Source organism: Diabrotica virgifera, chromosome 5, assembly GCF_917563875.1.
Source record: "Diabrotica virgifera virgifera chromosome 5, PGI_DIABVI_V3a".
NCBI classification, from domain to species: domain Eukaryota; kingdom Metazoa; phylum Arthropoda; class Insecta; order Coleoptera; family Chrysomelidae; genus Diabrotica; species Diabrotica virgifera.
This window is the reverse complement of record NC_065447.1, coordinates 57,818,508-57,839,502: the sequence shown is the minus strand read 5'-3', so window position 1 is coordinate 57,839,502 and position 20,995 is coordinate 57,818,508. Positions and strand designations below refer to the sequence as shown.

At 33.4% G+C, this 20,995-nt stretch overlaps 1 protein-coding gene and 1 long non-coding RNA gene across 4 annotated transcripts in view; one reads left to right on the top strand and one right to left on the bottom strand.

Moving 5' to 3' along the window:
* LOC114330483 (transducin beta-like protein 2) overlaps window positions 1-20,995 on the top strand; it is a 517,566-nt gene that overhangs the window by 423,851 nt on the left and 72,720 nt on the right. The window lies entirely within an intron of this gene.
* Window positions 7,178-7,776, bottom strand: LOC114330482 (uncharacterized). The gene is made up of 2 exons (XR_003652481.2): window positions 7,513-7,776; window positions 7,178-7,438 (listed from the first exon to the last, which is right to left on the bottom strand). It is a non-coding gene; the product is annotated as an uncharacterized LOC114330482 (long non-coding RNA).

Genomic DNA, 20,995 nt, shown 5'->3' with positions numbered 1-20,995 from the left:
GTAGAAATGAGTATATTAGGGGAAGTCTAGGTGTGGCACCAATTGATGCCAAAATGAGAGAGCATAGGTTAAGATGGTTTGGTCATGTTCAACGTCGAGACGTTAATCACCCAATACGAAGAATAGCTGAAGTGCAGATTCCTGGAAGGAGTAGGAGAGGAAGACCAAAGAAGACCTGGGGGGAGGCGATAAGGCAGGATATGTTGGTAAAGGGGATTAACATTGATATGACCCAAGATAGAATTTGTGTGGAGAAATGCAATTAGGGAAGCCGACCCCGCATAGGGATAAGGCAAAGAGAATGATGATGATAATGATTTCCTTACCAAGAAAAAAACGAAATCTTACTTGAATCTTACTCAGAACAGTGATTTCGTTATTCAAGCAAAAGTATCCAAAAATAGAAAATCACCGTACTACGAGATAAGCGACAATGTATCACCGCCATCTTTTATCATTTATTGTTTAAACTTAAATAAACTTAAATTAATTAAATAAACCATTAAAATTTGTAATATAAACACGTAAAATTGGAGACCTTCGAATCAAGTGGACAATAATTAGCACAATTCAATAAAACATGTATGATGTAATTGGAGGTAGATATTTCCTCATACTTACTTGTAATCTGGCTATTTGCGGTGCTTAAATTATCTAAAATGTGAATGGAGACACTTCCTTATGATCCCCCAATTAATTATATACATATTCAATTAAAATACGTACTTTTTAAGAAAATAGCATTTGTATGATCAATATGAATAGAATATAATAGTAGTTGTAAAAGAAAATAGTGGGGTTGTGTATGCACTTTTATGCCACTTCGATACTTACACGTTTTAATACAATTTAATTATTTAAATGATTGTATCTCCTAAACCAGCGTTTCTCAACATTTGGTACATGTACCACTGGTGGTACATATCATTATTTGCGGTGGTACGCAAAATATAAGAAGACCGCCAAAATCAGCACCGCAATAATAAAAAACAGAGGAGGGAATTCTGATTTCCCTTCCCTTGCAAAACGCGCTTTAAAATACTTGATACCCTTTTCGACAACATACCTGTGCGAGAATGTATATTAAGAACTTATAAAGAAACAAACTTCATTTATAGTGCAGTCACTGAAGGTGGATATGAGCTATTACCTCCGCCTCCGATTTCGTTGAACCTCCATCGATTTGCATGAAAATTGGTAAGTGGTTAGAGGATATCTCAAGGAACAAAGGTAACATGGTGCCAACTTGCGCTTTTACCCTGGGGGTGGATGCCACCCCTCCTCGGGAGTGAAAATTATTTTATTAAGAATAACCCCACAATTCGATAGAAGTACAAATTATAAGCAAAATTTGTTATATAAATTTATTAAAATAAATCAAAACTTTTTGAGTTATTAAAGATCAAACATTTTAATTTTTCGTGAGAAAAATGTAGGTATGTTTTTAACCGATTTTTCATAAATTCCTAACTCAAAAACTATAAGTTTGTGCAAAAAAGTTATTATGATCAAAATTGAGGCTAATAAAAAATCAAATAGTCTACTTACTAGAAAAACCTTTCAATGTTAACTAAAAGTGAGTTATATGTAATTGAATGTATATTTCTTTCGTCGAGTACCCAAATCTAAGTATTCAAGCTTAAATACCGGGAAAATGGTGCATTTTATAACATAAACTTATTAAACATTTGTCAAAGTTCATAGAAATATCTATCAAATAAGCCATCGAACAAGTTTATAGCATTAAAATTTATGCACCAAAAATGTTTCAAAATGTATCTTTTAAAAATGTTTCCAAAAAATGTTATTGTTTTTTTGTAAATAACTCCGTTAATTTTTAGGATATTAGGTTCACCTAAAAACTAATTAAAAGTTGATTCCAAGAGCTATTAAAAAACGTCAAAATTAGTCTTTTAAACCTCTTAGTTTTTTAAAAATAAAAGGTTAAATGGTCCCGGTTCTCGCAGCAAAATTGAATTATTAAACGTCTCTATCTCGGTTATTTTTTACTCTACGGAAATAGTAAAATAAATAAAGTATTTGAAACAGAAAAAACTAAAATTTAGTTATATATGATTTTTTACGTATATATATTGAGTATTTTTGGAGTTACTATCAAAAGAAAATGAAAAGTTCGATAATTTTAAAAATTCTGATTTTTTTAAATTATACCTTTTTTTTCAAAAATATGCATTCTAAACCGGTTAAAATTGTTGAAATCATTAACTATGTTAACCTAAAAAAATTCTTGTGAGGATTACTACAAATTTTAATTTTTGTGGAAATGGCGTATGTTTTATTTTTCACTTTATCCTAAAAAAATTGAAAGGGTTCTCTTATTTTCATCATAACTTGCTTAATTTTGATGCTATTAACTTCTACTGGAGCTCATTTGATAGATATTCCGAAGTACTTTGACAAGTGCTTAAAAAGTATATTATATACATATAAAATACATCGTTTTCCCGTTATGTAAGCTTGAATACTTAGATTTCAGTACTCGTCGAAAAAAATAAGCATTCAATTATCCATATAGTGTAGGAAACAAAGGTTGAACCTTGCAAAATGGACACAAGTCCGGTTTTATTTTTTTTCTGGTATATCAAGGGGTGCTTATTATAAGACTAACTTTTTCTGAAAAAATTTCGCCCCGGAACCCCCCTTTTCACCCCTTTAAATGGGGTAATTTGTGGTTTTTGCGGAACGTAGCCCTTCCTGTACCTTTTTCAAAAATTTCTTTTATAGAAATATTAAGAGGACTATATTTTCTACGATTTGTTTTCCGAAGCATCTGTCTAGCATCCACCGTTTAGCGGGGGTGGCGCCCCAAAGTTGACAAGTTTTTTAAAAAGATGTTTTTAAAAAATATGTATTTTTCCCTAACTGTAACGGAAATTAAGAAGAAATCCTGCGGCAATTATTCACAAATAATTGATTGATTTTTTGATATAGGTTTCACTTAAAGGTAATTGCCCGTTTTTTAATTACAGGGTGTTACATTTTAAAAAACCCCTTTTTATACCATCTGAACCGTTTTTCCTAGAGTAAAAAGACTTTCAGCGATTACCCATGTACTGGTGCTATTTACAAATTTGTATAATGCACGCTCATTTTTTCCCCGGAACCACCCAAAAAAAAAGAAGAATTAATAAATAAATTGATTTTCTTGGAATCCTTCACACACAATGCCCTTTATTAATATGCTTCATATATCATTTTGTGCACGTTATTATTACCAAGACATGGACATCAAAAGAGATTTCCTAGTGCAACCCCTGTAGCCAAAAAAATAAATAAAATGGGGGTTGAAAATTTTTTTGTTTTCTGCTTTTTGATCCATATGGGTATATGCTTCATCAATAGTACTTTTCAAAAATATATATGGTTATTGCAACATCCCTGCGGAAACCACCCCTATCCTTGAAAATATACTGCAGAAACTACCCCTATCCCTTGGCGAGCATGTTTTTACGATTTTCTCATTACCTATGCATTATTTTTAAACAAAACTTATACAAGGTTAAAGACCACTCTTTACTCTAAAAATTAGGTCCCATTCATTTTTTTCGTATAAGCAACCGTTACGGCACAGTGGCGCCGTAAACCTCATATATTCTTTGGCGGGCTCCAGTTTTTGTTTTTTTTTTCGTCATCTGTTCGTTTTATTGATAAAGTACTTGTCAAATAAAACAACACAGTGTAACCTACAAATTATGACTTATGCACATTTTACAATCTTTGCGCCCCAAAGCCACAGTGGTGGCCCAAAATCATTTTTTGCATATTTTCGCCACCTACACGCGTTTTATTGCATTAATGCTACCTTAATAGCACAATATTTACCCTTAGGTGGTCGCTAAGCAGTGACGGATTCAGAGAGGGGTGATGGGGGGTGATCACCTCCCCCCTCTCAAACCAAGTGATATTATATTCAAAGATTATAAAAATATTCATTTATTTTTATAGAAATTTAGCCAATTGGCACCCCCCTCTTAACGATGCTGGATCCGCCACTGTCGCTAAAGCATAAAAAGTCATTATAAAAATTATATTAATATAATATTAGTATTTCTATAAAAATAAACGAATATTTTTATAATCTTTAAATATAATATCACTTGGTTTGAGAGGGGTGGGGGTGATGGCCCCCATCACCCCTCCCTGGATCCACCACTGCTTAGCGACCACTTAGGGGTGAATATTGTGCTATTAAGGTAGCATTAATGCAATAAAATGCGTGTAGGTGGCGAAAATATGCAAAAATTGATTTTGGGCCACCTCTGTGGCTTTGGGGAGCAAATAATGTAAAATGTGCATAGGTCATAATTTGTAGGTTACACTGTGTTATTTTATTTTACATAAGTACTTTATCAATAAAACGAACAGATGACGAAAAATAAAACAAAAACTGGAGCCCGCCAAAGCATATATGAGGTTTACGGCGCCACTGTGCCGTAACGGTTGCTTATACGAAAAAAATGAATAGGACCTAATTTTTAGAGAAAATAGTGGTCTTTAACCTTGTATAAGTTCTGTTTAAAAAGAATGCATAGGTAATGAGAAAATCGTAAAAACATCCTCGCCGAGATATAGGGGTAGTTTTTGCAGTATATTTCCAAGGATTGGGGTGGTTTCCGCAGGGACGTTGCAATAACCATATATATTTTTGAAAAGCACTATTGATGAAGCATATGCCCATATGGATCAAAAATCAAAAAACAAAAAAAAATTTCAACCCCCCATTTTATTTATTTTTTTTGGGCTACAGGGGTTACACTAGGAAATCGCTTTTGGTGTCCATGCATGGGTAATAATAACGTGCACAAAATGATATATGAAGCATATTAATAAAGGGCATTGTGTGTGAAGGATTCCAAGAAAATCACTTTATTTATTAATTATTCTTTTTTTTGGGTGGTTCCCGGGAAAAAATGGGGGTGCATTATACAAATTTGTAAATAGCACCAGTACGTGGGTAATCGCTGAAAGTCTTTTTACTCTAGCATAAACGGTTCAGATGGTATAAAAAGGGGTTTTTTAAAATGTAACACCCTGTAATTAAAAATAGGGCAATTACCCTTAAGTGAAACCAATACCAAAAAATCATTCACTTATTTGTGAATAATTGCCGCAGAATTTCTTCTTAATTTCCGTTACAGTTAGGGAAAAATATATTTTTTTTTAAAACATCTTTTTTAAAAACTTGTCAACTTTGGGGCGCCACCCCCTCTAAACGGTGGATGATAGACATATGCTGTCGGAAATAAATCGTAGAAAATATAGTCCTCTTCATATTTCTATAAAATAAATTTTTTGTAAAAGGTACAGGAAGGGCTACGTTCCGCAAAAACCACAAATTACCCCCTTTAAAGGGGTGAAAAGGGGGGTTCCGGGGCGAAGTTTTTTCAGAAAAAGTTAGTCTTATAATAAGAACCCCTTGATTTAAAAGAAAAAAAATAAAAACCGGACTTGTGTCCATTTTGCAAGGTTCAACCTCTGTTTCCTACACTAATAACTCACTTTGAAATAACATTAGTTTAGGTCTTTAAGTGGGGAGTGTATTAAATTTTCTACTATCTTTAATTTTGGTAATTATAGCTTTTTTACAAAAGCTATAATTATAAAGCTATATATATATATATATAAAAAAAATTTTTACAAAGGTTTTTGAGTAATACTTTTTAAGTTAAGATAATTTTCTTTTTTAAGAAGAATAAAATCTTTGATATTTAATAACTCAAAGAGTATTGATTTATGTTAATAACTTTATATAACAAATTTTGCTTAGAAGTTGCCACTCTATCGCTTTCTGGTATTATTTTTAATAAAAAAAATTTCACCCCCGAGAAGGGGTGGCATCCACCCCCAGGGTAAAAGCGCAAGTTGGCATCATGTCACCTTTGTTCCTTGAAGTATCTTCTAACTACTCACTAATTTTCATGAAAATCGATGAAGATTCAACGAAATCGGAGGTGAAAACCTTCAGTGACTCCACTATTTGTATCTTATCTTCGAGTGTATCTAGGTAACACCGAACCAGATGTTAATCTGTTATGTAGAAATACTCAAGCACAACCTTCTCACTGATTAGTTCGTTTTTCTAACTAGGTACCCATATAAAACCTAAAAATATAAAAAAAAAATTTAATAATAATAGTCTCCCGTTTTATACCGCTCACGTGGCTTTGGGAGTATAGCAGGGTAGTCTGTTATATCTAGGGCCCACGGTATACAAGGAAGGTAACAGGGCCAGTGCTACGCTTCAACCGCCTATTATTACCCCTGGTTTTACCCAAGGTACTCATTTTATTCAGGCTGAGTCGACCTGGGGCCTATAAACATTTTTAAAAATGTCTAGTTGTTCTTGCCGGCGGTAGGATTTGAACTCCGGACCACCGGCACGCTAGCCTAGCACACTACCACTCGGCTACGCCGGCCGAGTAAAAAAAATTTTACTCGTTGAATTTTCTATCCATTCTTTAAAATTCCAGCATCAAAATTAGAGTTGCTTAGACTACCTAGCTAAACAGGTAGTAAATCACTTTGATATACTACCAATGTATATCACCAAAGAATTTGGTGGTACATATATGAATCAAAAAGGCTGAGAACCACTGTCCCAATTTATTAGAGATATTTAAGAGTACTAGGGCAAGTACTTAGCCTCTCCGCCCGATGGCGCCACTATCGCAAATGAAGTGTACTGTCATTTAATGCATTCTCGTAGACCAAGGTTAATAGATTAGGGCGTAGGTTGTCTCATAACTGTAGACAATTCAAAGGCTGGCTTTTTAAAGGCGGGAATACGTCATCCGTACGACAATTTTAAAATTGTCATAAGAGTCAATGCTAATAAAAGGTTCAAAAACTTAGGTTTTGCAATATATTTTGAGATTTTCTTGGGTATAGGTATATTTAAGTGGTTCTTATATTGGTAATTATATCAATTTTTCCCTTAAAAATCAATAGTCTGCTAACAAAAAACTAGAATTCATTTAACACTTATTATGTGTGTTTTAAATGGAGAAAACAATTTAATTAGCACAAAAATCCAAAAAAATAGAAGAAAAAGTTTAAAATCAAAAATACTAATATGTAGGTACTTACTTATTATGTTTTTCGTGGAATGTGCAGCACTTTTATCATTTTTGGTGGTATGCAACAACAAAAGAACGAATAATATAAATAATTTATTATTAGGTTAAAATATAAAAAAGACGTAACATAATATTAACATATTCAGACACGAGGAAATGTTTGCTACCTATTTTCTTATGTTTAGAGGCCCATTTATCTTGTAACATTTTATTATCCATTATTGTTTGATAATTTAAGGTATTTGGGAAATGTCCAAAAACATTATTTTGTTTCCATCTGGTTCAGGAATTTTGGAGTTGCTTTTACATATAGCTATGCTACAAATGTTACCACCACTCATCTAAAAAATGTTTTATTATTATAACATTCAAAACTACATATTATTATGTGTAATATTATAATTGTTAAACTAACCTTACACGGTTACGAAAACACACTTCACAAGTCATTACTGCCTTTGTATAGGACCCAAATAAGTAATTATAGTAATATAGTCCTTATATGCTTAAAAACTCAACAAATATTAAACAAATAAACGATATTATAAGAAAATTCCACAAAAATATGCGGAAATATAACCACATACAACTGTCAAACTTGACTTTGTCGTACGAGTGACGTAGGCATTCCCCTCCCTCTCGCTTCCGCCCACATAGTTATGAGATAACCTAACCCCTATCTATGAACCTTGCTCGTAGACGGCTAATATCAAAATTTCAGCCAAATCGAAATTATAGTATTGTTGTGATTGCCTGTGAAAGTCAGAGTGTCCGCGAATTTTAATAAAATGGAAAAAGAGCAATGTCGGTCGGTGATTCGATTCTTGTTTTTGGAAGAGAAATCACGCAGCGAACTCAAAGAGCGCTTGGATGCTGTGTACGGTGACTCTTCTCCTTCGATGGCAACTGTCAAAAATTGGTTTAATTAGTTTCAACGTGGACGAACGTCGGTTTTTGATGATCCACGCGTAGGTTCCCCGAAAATGGCGAATATGGAGAATAACGTGACAAAAAACCACGATCTTGTTTTTCAGACCGCCTACTGAAGGTGCGCGAGATAGCTGACACGGTAGGCATTTCAAAAGACCGCGTAGGTCATATTCTGCATGAAATTTTGCGCATGACAAAGCTGTCGGTGAGATGGGTGCCGCGTTTGCTCACTTCAGACAATAAGCGCAACCGTGAGACCACTTCAGAGCAGTGTTTGACGCTATTTAAGTGTGATCCAAAGGAGTTTTTACGTCGATTCATAACCGTCGACGAAACATGGATTCTACACCAGAAACCAAGAAACAGTCGATAGAGTGTATAGCACCCGGCGAACGTGCTCCGAAGAAGGCGAAGACTGTCCAATCGGCCGGAAAGGTAATGGCCAGCATTTTCTGGGATTCACAAGGTGTGATCTACATAGACTACTTGGAGAAGGACAAAACGATCACAGGAAACCGACCCCATGACAGAAAGAAGTGCTCTTCCACCATGACAACGCACCAGCTCACACCTCCTCCGTCGTCATGGCCAAATTGGTCGAATTGGGCTACGAACTGTTGCCCCATCCACCGTATTCTCCAGATTTGGCCCCGTGCGACTACTATTTGTTTCCAAACTTGAAAAAGGCACTAGCTGGGCAGAAATTTAAGTCGGATGAGGCGGTCATCGCCGCCACGGAAGCCTATTTTGCAGACCTCGAGAAAAGGTATTTTTCAAACGGGTTAAAGAAGTTGGAGCTTCGCTGAGTCAAGCGTATCGAGCTAAAAGGAGACTATGTAGAAAAATAAATTGCCACTTTTCCAAAATTTTCCTTTTCCTTTTGTAGGCTAAGTACTTATCGGACTCCCCATGTATAGGCGCAAATATTTTACGGCTATCCCTACTTTTTCTGGCTTTACATGGCAAATTACGAAATTCTCACTGGTATGAATATATGTTAACATTATTTGACAATGTCATTATTAACTTTATAGAGATGGCTTTTGAATGTTATTGGATAACTGTTACTTGAATAATTGCATTATTAATTCAGTTAATTAATATGATTATTTCATTCATAGGAGATTCTGCTCAATAGAAAGCTACAGAAATCTGAATTAAATCGATAATTTTTGATAATCTCCCGTCATTAAGTATATTACGTCAGATGCCCTTCGTTGCTACGAAAAAATACATTCAGTGACATTAATGACAATTAATGTTTTAAAAATTATAAAAGTGATGACTTTCAATCGTCAAATATTTATAAAAACTGTGTGTTTAATGGTACTTACATAAATAAATTACAATAAAATTTTGGTTTTGAACAGTTTTATTCATGAAATAATAGCAACAAATTGTACTCGACCTCTGAAATTAATATAGAATTTTTGCTCTCGTGACACTTTGACATTTCTTATTATTTTTAAATTAAAACTGTCAAAGTGTCACTCGGGAAAAATTCAATAATTTCAGAGCTCTTGTGCAATTACTACTGATTATTTCATTCATAGGAGATTCTGACCAATAGAAAGCTGCAGAAATCTGAATTAAATCGATAATTTTGGATAATCTCCCGTCGTTAAGTATATTACGTCAGATGCCCTCCGTTGCTACGAAGAAATACATTCAGTGACATTAATGACAATTAATGTTTTAAAAATTATAAAAGTGATGACTTTCAATCGTCAAATATTTATAAAAACTGTGTGTTTAATGGTACTTACATAAATAAATTACAATAAAATTTTGGTTTTGAACAGTTTTATTCATGAAATAATCGCAACAAATTGCACTCGACCTCTGAAATTAATATAGAATTTTTGCTCTCGTGACACTTTGACATAATTTCACTCGCCTTCGGCTCGTGAAATTAAAACTGTCAAAGTGTCACTCGGGAAAAATTCTGTACTGTACAACAAAAACTAATACTCAATCGAGAATAGAGGAAAAGTGATAAAGTGATTTTTTAATAATGTATTGTTACTATGGAATGCTTATAATTTTGAACATCTTTAATAACAAAATACTTGGATAACAGAATATATCCTGGTGTAGTATTCTCTGCTTGGATCTTCCATAAATAATAAATAATAAACAACTTTTTATTAAGTTCACGTCTTAAATCAATTATTTATCAAATACACTATCAATATTATTTAATCAACAACTCAAAATATTCCCGATGCAATGTCCTGTCACCATATTCTATTCAACTCCAGTGCGTTGTATGACAAAGTTAGCGAATGTTTGATTTGGAAAATATCACCACGGACATGATGTCCAGTTTTTTCGAATCCTGAAAAAACTAATAAATATTTTTAAAAAATTTAAACGCAGAATGAAAGACTAAATTATTATCGCGGGCCGAAAGTCCCTTAGAATAAATAAAAAGTTTCTTTTGAAGGAGATATTTGAAATTAAAAATCACACTACATTTTCTCTTAGTTTTTCATCCCTGTAACTTATTAAAATAAACATTATAGAAGCTTTCATGGACCTTTCGCCCTCGGTAAGAACATAATCTTTAATTCTGCGTTTAAATTTTTCACAAGTACTTATTAGTTTTCTCAGGATTCGAAAAAAATGAATCCCATTTAAATAGCATTGGAGCCGAAACTTTGTACCCATCCCCTCAATTTTACGAAAATAAAAATTTTTTACTTTGGAAAAATGAACAAAATGCGCTTTGGAAAACTTTCGAGCCGATTGTTAGAATCGGAGTTATATCAAATTTAGTGAAAAACAATTGCAAAATAGACGTTCCATGAGGCTTTTCCAAGTATAAAGAATAACTCATCTTTCTTACGTCTGATTAACTTTGTTAATTAATTTACCCCATCATTTTAAAGGTAATTGTTTTAGCTTTAAAAAAACTTTTGCAAAATGATTTTATTGTTAATAGTACAAAAGTTATATTAACTAAAAATTAAAAATTTCATTAAAAAGTTGCTAATTAATTTGTTTAAGAGACTTAATCAAAATTAAGCTATAAACTTTGAAAATCTGGCTAATGGAAGTTATAGAACAACTCCAAACGAACATTTTAAGCGTTGGTAAATGTTTCTATGTTAATTTTTGCCAAGATATTGAAAGTTGATTTACGCTCGCGATTTACGCGAGCCCGCATTAGCTATGGGCTGAACGTGCGGCTTAGAGCGCGTTATTAAAAGCTCCATAATATGGAAGATATTATCTGGGTCAAAAATGAACGTAGAAACATTTACCAAAGATTAAAAATTTTTGTTTTGAGTTGTTCTGTAACTTCTACTAGGCAGATTTTGAAAGTTTACAGCTTAATTTTGTTTAAATCTCCTATAAACAAATGAATTCGCAACTTTTGAATTTTTGTATTGTTTAATTTGTTTATTGTTTAATTGTTAAGTATAACTTCTTTATTAATAGATAAATAGGATAAAGTAATTTTGCAAAGTTTTCTTAAAGCTGAAACAATTACCTTTAAAGTGAGGTCATTTTGAAAGTTAATCGCACGTATGAAAGCTGAATTACACTTGGAAAAAGCCAGTGCATATTTTTCAATTGATTTTTATGAAATTTCCCATAACTCCGATTTTAACAGTCGGATCCAAGTTTACCAAAATTTTGTTCATTTTTTCAAAAGAAATGCCATAGTTTGACAACCAAGGACGGTTTGGTTCTGTCTAGGATTGAGTGAGGCATAGAGACAAGCCCTGTAATCGATAATAGACCTTATGTTTGTTTTGTAGGTGTGTAGGATAGTCTTTTTTGATGTGCCTCCAAACTTTCTTATCTGGGTTAAGTATTCTCTAGATCTAGAATCTAAGTATTCTCTCTCAATTCGATTCTTTAAAACCTTATAACTATAACATATACATATACATATATTCGACTCATAGATCCGGTTACAGCTATTCCTCGGTAATTTTCACAATTATTTTTATCACCTTTTTTATGTGTAGTAGGAGAGCGGGTACAATTGTAACATTTTTTACTTGTAATTTTTTATTGAAAAATGGGTTCCATATAAGTGGGATATAAAAATAGGGGAATATAGCTTGAACATTTAACTTCAATTTCCAATTTTATTTTGTAAGTTTTATTGATTAGGTAACTAGAAAAATGCATCATTTTATCTTAACAACAAGTGTTACATCTGTGCCCATTCGAGGGACAATTGTAACACATAAAGGGGACAAATGTAACAATGTCAAGATCATCGAATTTTATCCAACTTACTCCCAAAATAAGTATTTATAAATAGGTGTCTTGTAAACGAATAAACAGTTAAATATTATATAAAGACCTACTTACTGCTACTTGAAATGAACATATAAATCAAAGATGTATTCTATAACACACAAACATTATATATAATATACAGGGTGTTTGCTAGGTCGATGGAAATTTTTAAGGGATAATAGGGGACGCCATTTGCAACATTTTTTGCTAATAATGTATCGCTCAAACTGTTAAGGTTTCCGAAATAAAGTTAAATTTGTCAATATTCGACAACCGTCTATTTCACGTTTAAAAATTATCTAGGCGTACTACCTCCCTGTTTTACAAATGGAATAAAAATGTAAACCTACAACACTGACTCTTCGCATACAATTTCCATCAGCTATCGTCATTCTCCGAACGCATAACAAACAAAAAACAATCTACCTGCTATGAAGTGGTTTATTTTGGTTTATAAACATGGTTATTGTATGCGCATGAAAGGTGCGTTTTACTGTTTTGACATCCGAAATGTGTTTGGAGTTGCATTAACAACGAAGGGTTTTTGCAATCTGAGCAAGTAATATGTAAGGTATTTTGTATGTCAGGGAAGTATCTCGCTTAGATAATTATTTTTAAAAATAAAATAGACGAGCAGCCTTATTTTCGAATATTGACAAATTTAACTTTATTTCGGAAACCTTAACAGTTTGAGCGATACATTATTAGCAAAAAATGTTGCAAATGGCGACCCTATTATCCCTTAAAAAATTTCCATCTACCTACCAAACATCATGTATACATATATATGTATTTCGCATACATAGTGATACACATACATACATATATCACATACTTAGTGAAACATACATAATATAATGCGTATGTATATAATGGTATGGGTAATACATGTTACAAATGTACCCATTGCTAGTGTTACAATTGTACCACAACGACATGCCAATGGTTTAGCAGAATTTTATAACACATCACGAAATATAATCTCAATTTATTAAATATATTGATAAAGGTATAATATGAGTCTTTCTAAATAATAACTCTAAAACTAGAGCGATTATCCAAAAAATACAAAATGTAATTAACGCTTTCACTGCTGATGTCACGCATGCGTGACCTTAAGTTATTTTGTCAGGTGCTGACGACATACTTGCGTGAGATCAGACCAGCTATATTTAACAGAGCATTTTAAATACAGCGTATGCAGCAGATAATTCAGGTCTTGTTAACGTGTTACTAAGGCACAAAGTGTTTAAAATATGTTTGCCGTTTTCAGAATTTCCCAATGAGACGACATTCGGCAATAGGGCATGCTAGAATAAGGGATACAAATTAGCGAGGTCAAGTCGGACACACGTTCAAATCATTCGAGCAGTGCGCATGTATTGAAACAGGTGTATTCTAATTGTTTTTACTGAGTTTTATTAAAATTGCCTTCAATAAACTTTTAAAGTAGTAAAAAATATATTGACACGCATGCGTGTCAGTCAGCACTTGGCAAAAAAATTAGACCTTGGTGCGCCCGACACGCATGCGTGACATTGATAAAAAACAACTAAACTCCCTATATATGAGCTTCAGTTTAGTACTAAAGCAATTATAAAGCCCAAAAAATTACAATTTTTATAAAAAAAATGCCGCACCCGGCAACTCCGTATTATAGAAGCCAGCAGCGAAAGTGTTAATTTTACTTGCCAGGCATAAAAACTAATATTTTCATCTAACAACTTAACTCCCTACTCCCTCACTTAACATCGTCAAACTACGGTCAACATTCCATCACTAAATACTTTCTCACATGCAGCGTTGCCAACTTTAGTCGACCAGAAACGAGAGGTTTATAAGCAATGTTACATTTTGTACCGTGTTACAATTGTACCAGCTCTCCCCTACTGATATATAATGTCATGCATTCTTGAAGTAGTTGCCGAAGATGTTCGTACAATTTGTTCGTTCTGTACTTAAACATTTCTTCGGGTAAGTATATTCTCTGGTCCAGGTGCTTTGTTCCTCTTCAGCTGTTTACATACATTTTTAATTTCTTTTGTATCTAATCTTCTCCCACTAATTTTATACCTCATTTAAAAACATCGAAAAAGATGATTTTCTACATTTTTCGGTTTTCTGTTTTTCGTTATCATTCTCTTTTATCAATCTTCACGTACATTTTTTTATTAACATTATTTGAGATTTTAAAAACCGGACTAAACTATATAACTACCTAATAAAACCTCGTTTTGCCAACGATATTTACGACGTTTCTCCTCTTATCTTCAGTTTGCAGATACGAAACATTTTCATTAAGTCATAAAATACGGTTACCTGTTATCTCTTAAAATTAATTACGTGAAATCTACAAACGAGGCTAGTAAAAAACATCTGTGATACTGTGATCCATTTACAAAAATTTCAATTGAGTTTAATTTAAACTGAGTCGACGACCGTAGGATTCAAAACAAAGGATGTAGATTAACTCAAAGCGAAAAATATGTATGGGAACAATAAATATTAATGAAAACGTATTACGGACTAAATAAAGAAAAAAGTTGTTTTTTTAGAGTACGTAACTGTAAAGTCTTATATCGTCGTATTATAATAAGTGAAAAATATGAATGAACAAGTGTCTTTTATCGTTCTTTTTCATGTACCATGTCTTTTTAGAACGTTGATTACCATCATAACTATCTTAATTTTTTTTTTACTGTCACTGTCACCCTAAACAGCATGCTTGTATATCAATACCATACTAATCCCGCAAATACTTCAACCATGAAGTCTTTCTTCGTCCTGGATTCCGTTTGCCTGCTATTTCCCCTGGCATGATATTTTTTAGCAACCTATATTTGGGTCCTCTCATTACTTCAGCTTTCTCTTCTTGATGCTTTTTTTGATCTCAGTTTCTAGTCTTGTTGAGTCGTTCTAGTATTGTGGAGTTTCACTTAAGTGTAAAATATTACAACAGCTGATGCTTGGGTTGCAGATCACTTATAGTTTTATATACATAAATAATTATTTTTGATCTAAATATTCCACAAAATATAATCCAAACAACTGTGGCGTTTTATTTTTTTTCTCGATATCGATATTTTCAAATAATATCCAGGCAAGCGTATCGACAATACAAGAGTATTGTATTGATTTCGTATAATGAGTATCGTATCGACATTAATATTGCTAAGGTATGTATTGTATTGTATACAATATGGATATTTTTTGGAAGCTGCTAGAGAACCTAATTCTAAGCAAAAACTGTTCTATAATTTTTTTTTTCGAAATCTCAATACTTTTTGAGTTATTCGTGGTTGAAAATTGGCCATTTTCATTGAAATATAACACCTTTTCAAACGGTTTTTTGCAAATACCTTAAAAACAATGCATCTAACTAAAAAAATTATATAAAACATTTTTGTAGCTCATAAAAAATCAAAGAGATTTTTTCCTTCTTCAATCTTCTAGTTATAACACAAAAAGATATATGGTAGGTAAAAAGAGTTTGTTTTTTTGGTGCATGCTCAAATTAGTGTATTCAACTTGAAATAACAGAGAAACGGTTGATTTTAAGTGTATAATGCTAACAATACCTTTTATTGTGCTTGAAAAGTCCTTTCAAATATGCAATATTAAATGTCGATTACATTCAAACTAAGCGAGATATGCTGCAAAAAATTGATGACTAACGAATTTTAAGAAAAAAATTGAGAAGTATATGTAACCCCTCATCCACAAGAATTTAAATGCATCGTTTTCCTTCTACAATACATTTTACTTACCTTCTACAATACATTTTATCTAGAAGAAACATACATTTTTGTATGGCATCTTTTTTGGCATCTCTTATCATTTTCGAGTTACATGGAGAAATAAGAACATTTTTAAGAAAATTTAAAAATGCGCTCAATAATTTGATCTTATTTTTTTCAAAAACCATTCATTTTAAACCCACCCAACTTTTTGAACATAAAAAGAACACTATAGTAAAATGTATTGTAGAAGGAATACGATGCATTTAAATTCTTGTGGATGAGGGGTTAAATATACTTCTCATTTTTTTCTTAAAATACGTTAGTCATCAAATTTTTTACAGTTTATCTCGCATAGTTTGAACGTAATCGACATTTAATATTGCTTAATTTAAGCTTAAGGTCTTTTTAAGCACAACAAAAGTTATTGGTAGCATTATACACCTAAAATCGACCTAACAGAGTTTCTCTGTTATTTCAAGTTAAATACACTGATTTCAGCATGCACCAAGAAAACAAGTTTTTTTCACTTACCATATCTCTTTTTGTGTTAGAACTAGAAGAATCATAAAGGAAAGAATCTCTTTGTTATTGTATAAGCTACAAAAATGTTTTATATAGTTTTTTTTAGTTAGATGCATAGTTTTTAAGGTATTCGCAAAAAACCGTTTGAAAAGGTGTTATGGTTCAATGAAAATGGCCAATTTTCAACCAGGAATAACTCAAAAAGTATTGAGTTTTCGAAAAAAATTTAGAGAACAGTTTTTGCTTAGTATTAGGTTCTCTAGCAACTTCCGTAGTTACTTAAGCAAAAAATTTTCCACCCCCGAGAAGGGGTGGGAACCGCCCCCAAAACAAAAGCACACATTGGCATAGGGTAGACTTTGTTTCTTGGGCTATTCCCTACTTACTGTTAAAATATCACGTTAATCGATATAGTAGGATGGATTTCGGAGCCAGATGGGCAGGTCATGTAGTAAGATCAGAGGAAGACAGAGTGCTAAAGACAGTGTTCTTCGAGAGACCAGACGGTAGAAGATCAGTGGGCCCTCCCAGAAAAAGATGGAGGGATGATGTTGAAACCGATCTATCTAGGATTGGGGTACAACAATGGCAAATCGAAGCGCAAGATCGCAGACGATGGAGGGCCATAGTGGATGCGGCGAAGACTCACCCCGAGTTGTAAAGCCAGTCAAGAAGAAGAAGAAGATTTCGGAGCCACATAACCTCATTGACTGCCCCAATTTGATGTATTTTTAGTACGGTATGCGGCAAAATAAACAGTACTGAAATTCGTATTCCTCAAATTTGTATATGTCGGGCGCCAAAACGTACTGAGTGGTTTCCAAATCGTCGTTATAACGTATGTGAATGCCATGATAATGTTAGGTGCTTCAGAACGGTTCTCAGTTTTTCAGAAAAAAAAATTATGGTGGAGTACTCTTTTGGTAATACGGAAAAGGTCACGAAAGCCGTCCAAGCTTAAAATCAACAATGGTTTCAGCAGGACGGGACAACCTGTCACAGTGCCAGGAAGTTTTTTTCGAATACTGCGTGGTCATTTTGGGAGTTGCCACTCACCAGAATTAACGCCACCAGATGCGTACATATGGGTAATGCGGAAGTAATCAAACAGATCCACCGTCAGCCATTTCGAAATTTCGGACTAGAATTAAAGATTTTTTCGTGTCAAAGGCAGTGGCGGGTCTATAAATTTACCTTGGTAGGGGAAATTTGCCTTAAGGGGAACTTTCAAAGAAAAACCAACCAAAAGATATAAAAATATAAACTCAAATTACATAAAACATAAATAATAACTTATAGGCATTAAGTTCACTTAATTTTCCTAACTAGTGTGTTTATTGGGTTGAATTTGTCTTTCTGTGGTTTTGGTTTCATGTCAGCTAATATATTTTCACGTTTGAACAATTTTTTTCTTTAATTTTGGACCTTGTTACGGGAGGAAATTTCCTCATTTTTCCTCCCCGTAGATCCGACACTGGCAGAGGGCATCTTTAACATCTTGTTTATCGGGAACGTGCGTCGTCGTGAATAATTTTTGCAAGGCTATATCATGTATATTAGATATTTAAATAGGCTTAAAGATTTAAATATTGATTTCAGTACTGTTTATTTTGCCGCATACTGTACATCCGTACAATTGTCTCAGGTTGCGAAGCCACGAAATTCTGCGTCTCCCTATGCTTCTTTTTCCATGAATCTTTCCATGCATAATCAGTTGAAGCAAGTTGTATCTCTCTCCACGTGTAATATATCCGAAATATTCTAATTTTCTTGATTTGATGGTATTTGGTTTCCATTTCTTTATTCATCTTTCTTATAACCTCTTTATTTGTGACGTATTCTGTCCATGATATTTTCAGAATTCTTCGCTACACTCACAGCTCGAATGATTCCAGTTTTTTTATTGATGCCGCATTCAAGGTCCTAGCTTCCATTCCCTAAAACAAAGTTGAGAAAACGTAGCACCTAGCCAACCTAATTCTTAACCCAAATTTCAAATCTCTTGTGCAGAGCACTTTTCTCATTTTGTTGCTCTAGCCTTTTCTATTCTGATTTTGATTTCCTGGAAGTAATCATTTGTAGAGTTGATCATTGTTCCAAGATATGCATATTGGCAATCTGTACTTTGCACACTTGCTGCTCTAAAAAGACTTGTGGTTGTTATGTTGAACCATGTGCGTAGATTCTTCAGCCAGGAAATCCTTCGCCTTCCTGGTCCTCGTTTTCCCTCCACTTTTCCTTGCAAGATTAGTTGCTGTAGTCCATATCCTTCGCTGTTTCTCATGATATGACCGAGGTATTTGATTTTGGCTGCTTTTATTGTGGTTAACAGCTCTTTCTCTTTTTGCATTCTCAATATGCATATTGGTCTACTCAAAATGGCATGAGATAAATCAACAATCGGTAAAAGAAGTATCGAAATGAAGGTCGACTTATGAATTATGCCAATATTATATATTGCTTAGTAGAGGTTTTATGCCGGCATTTCATATGAACCATCTTTATAAGATTTACTTTCTTAAAGTAAATTTCTTCTTATAAAATAATTGATCAGTACACATGAAACAATCATTATAGTTAACAATGCCTCAAATCGAGCATGACTCACGTCTAACCATTTGCATAATAAAAACTGCCTATCTTTGTTAAACTTGAAACACGAAGGTTATAAGGTGTACTTTAATACGATTTTATTATCGTCTATTTGACTTTATTTCAACAAATTGTTTTATTTATCAGTGTATGAAATTAACTGTGTTTTATCTGTCCTTTCCGGTAATTAGCAATTTACGTTCAAGTACAACTTTTTCGTTGCAATCTCAAGGGGAGATGTAGTGATGCGTGCTATTTATGCCAGAAACTAGCCAAATCTATCTATTTATTAGTATAGAGGCTTGCAAAGTATATTTAATATCAGGTTCAATATATGTTTCAATATAGACTTTCTGAAAAACTGTGAAAAAAAAAGGAATAACTCTGAACGGCGAAGTCATCAATGATTTGCCATATGCGGCCGACACAGTACTCCTAGCTTCTACTAAAGAAGACAGTGGAGGACAGAAGACTGCAAACATCACTTTTAACAGTGTCTTTCAGAATTGTAAGGAAGCATAAGTTAACAACAAAATATAAACAGGGACAAAGGGACTACTACTGGGCTACTCCACATCCCCTACCCCGATCAAAATATTCCTGGAAAATACCCTGAAACCATGCAAAAGAAAGGCGAAGGAATGGGTATCCGAAGTTTTGCTTACGACCAAATAGTGATTGCACAAGCCGAAGATGACCAGAGGCAGCGTAGGGCGCGGGCGACCGCCCACGGCCTCGCGGTCCTAAGGGCCTCGCGCCATGGAGATTTTAAGCGGTATAAAACAGCTAAAGGTCCTAGATATGTGTATTACAGAAGAATGCTACGAGTGCCGTTGGTGGAAAAACTATGAAACAAAGAAGTCCTACAAAGGGGTAACACTATTCGGGAATTCTTAATAACCACATAAAATTAAAAGATTCCGATTTAATTTCTATTAAAATTACATAAATAAAATATTATTATTTAGAAAATTACATTCTTCAGGTTAACCAGTATCGTATCTTAGAACTAATAATAAAGGGTAAGACAGAGGGGCGAAGAGCATCAAGAGAAATCGAGCAGCATCAAGAGAGATCTGCCAAAATAATTAGCCTCGTCAGAGAGATGGCACAAAGCACACAAGGAAGAAGAATAAAAACAAAAAGGAAACAAAGAAATTTAGCGAAATAGAGACAAATATTGCTTTTATGACTCATACCGAGAACCCAAAATTACAAAATGTATTAGAGCGCAAAGCATAAGATTGCTCGAGCATATTAGGAGGTACACATACGGGTGACGATAAAATAGTTTTATACAAAAGATTGCTAAGTAATAAAGAAAAGACAAGACTAAGAATAATGTGGCAACACCAAGTAAAACAGAATCTAAAACATTATGAAAGTACCTACAAATTGGGAAAATACTGTCAGAGATAGAATACGATGAAATCATTTGTGTGTCATAGTTTTTGCCAGGTTAAGAGCCGGTTTCACCAAAAACAAATAAATCGTTGAACAGTTTTATTCGTCGAATAAAATTTATTAGTCGATTATATTTTTTTCTACGAGCATGCAAAAAGTCTACTTTTCCGCACGCGTTTTACTTTGGAAAGTTTTACTTTTCCGCATTACTTTTCCGCACTGAATTTACATACATATTGTTCTTTTAATGCCCAATTGCTTCGCATGTCTTAGTTCGGAGATAACGTATAACTCAAAATTACTAAATATTAGGTAAGTTTAATATAAAGTCAACTTTTTACAATTTTATTATTATCAAATACAAAATATGTAATATTAATTATATCTATTTATTCTTTACAATGTTTATATTGGACGTACAACTGGTTGCATTGTCCAAATTAATGGCCG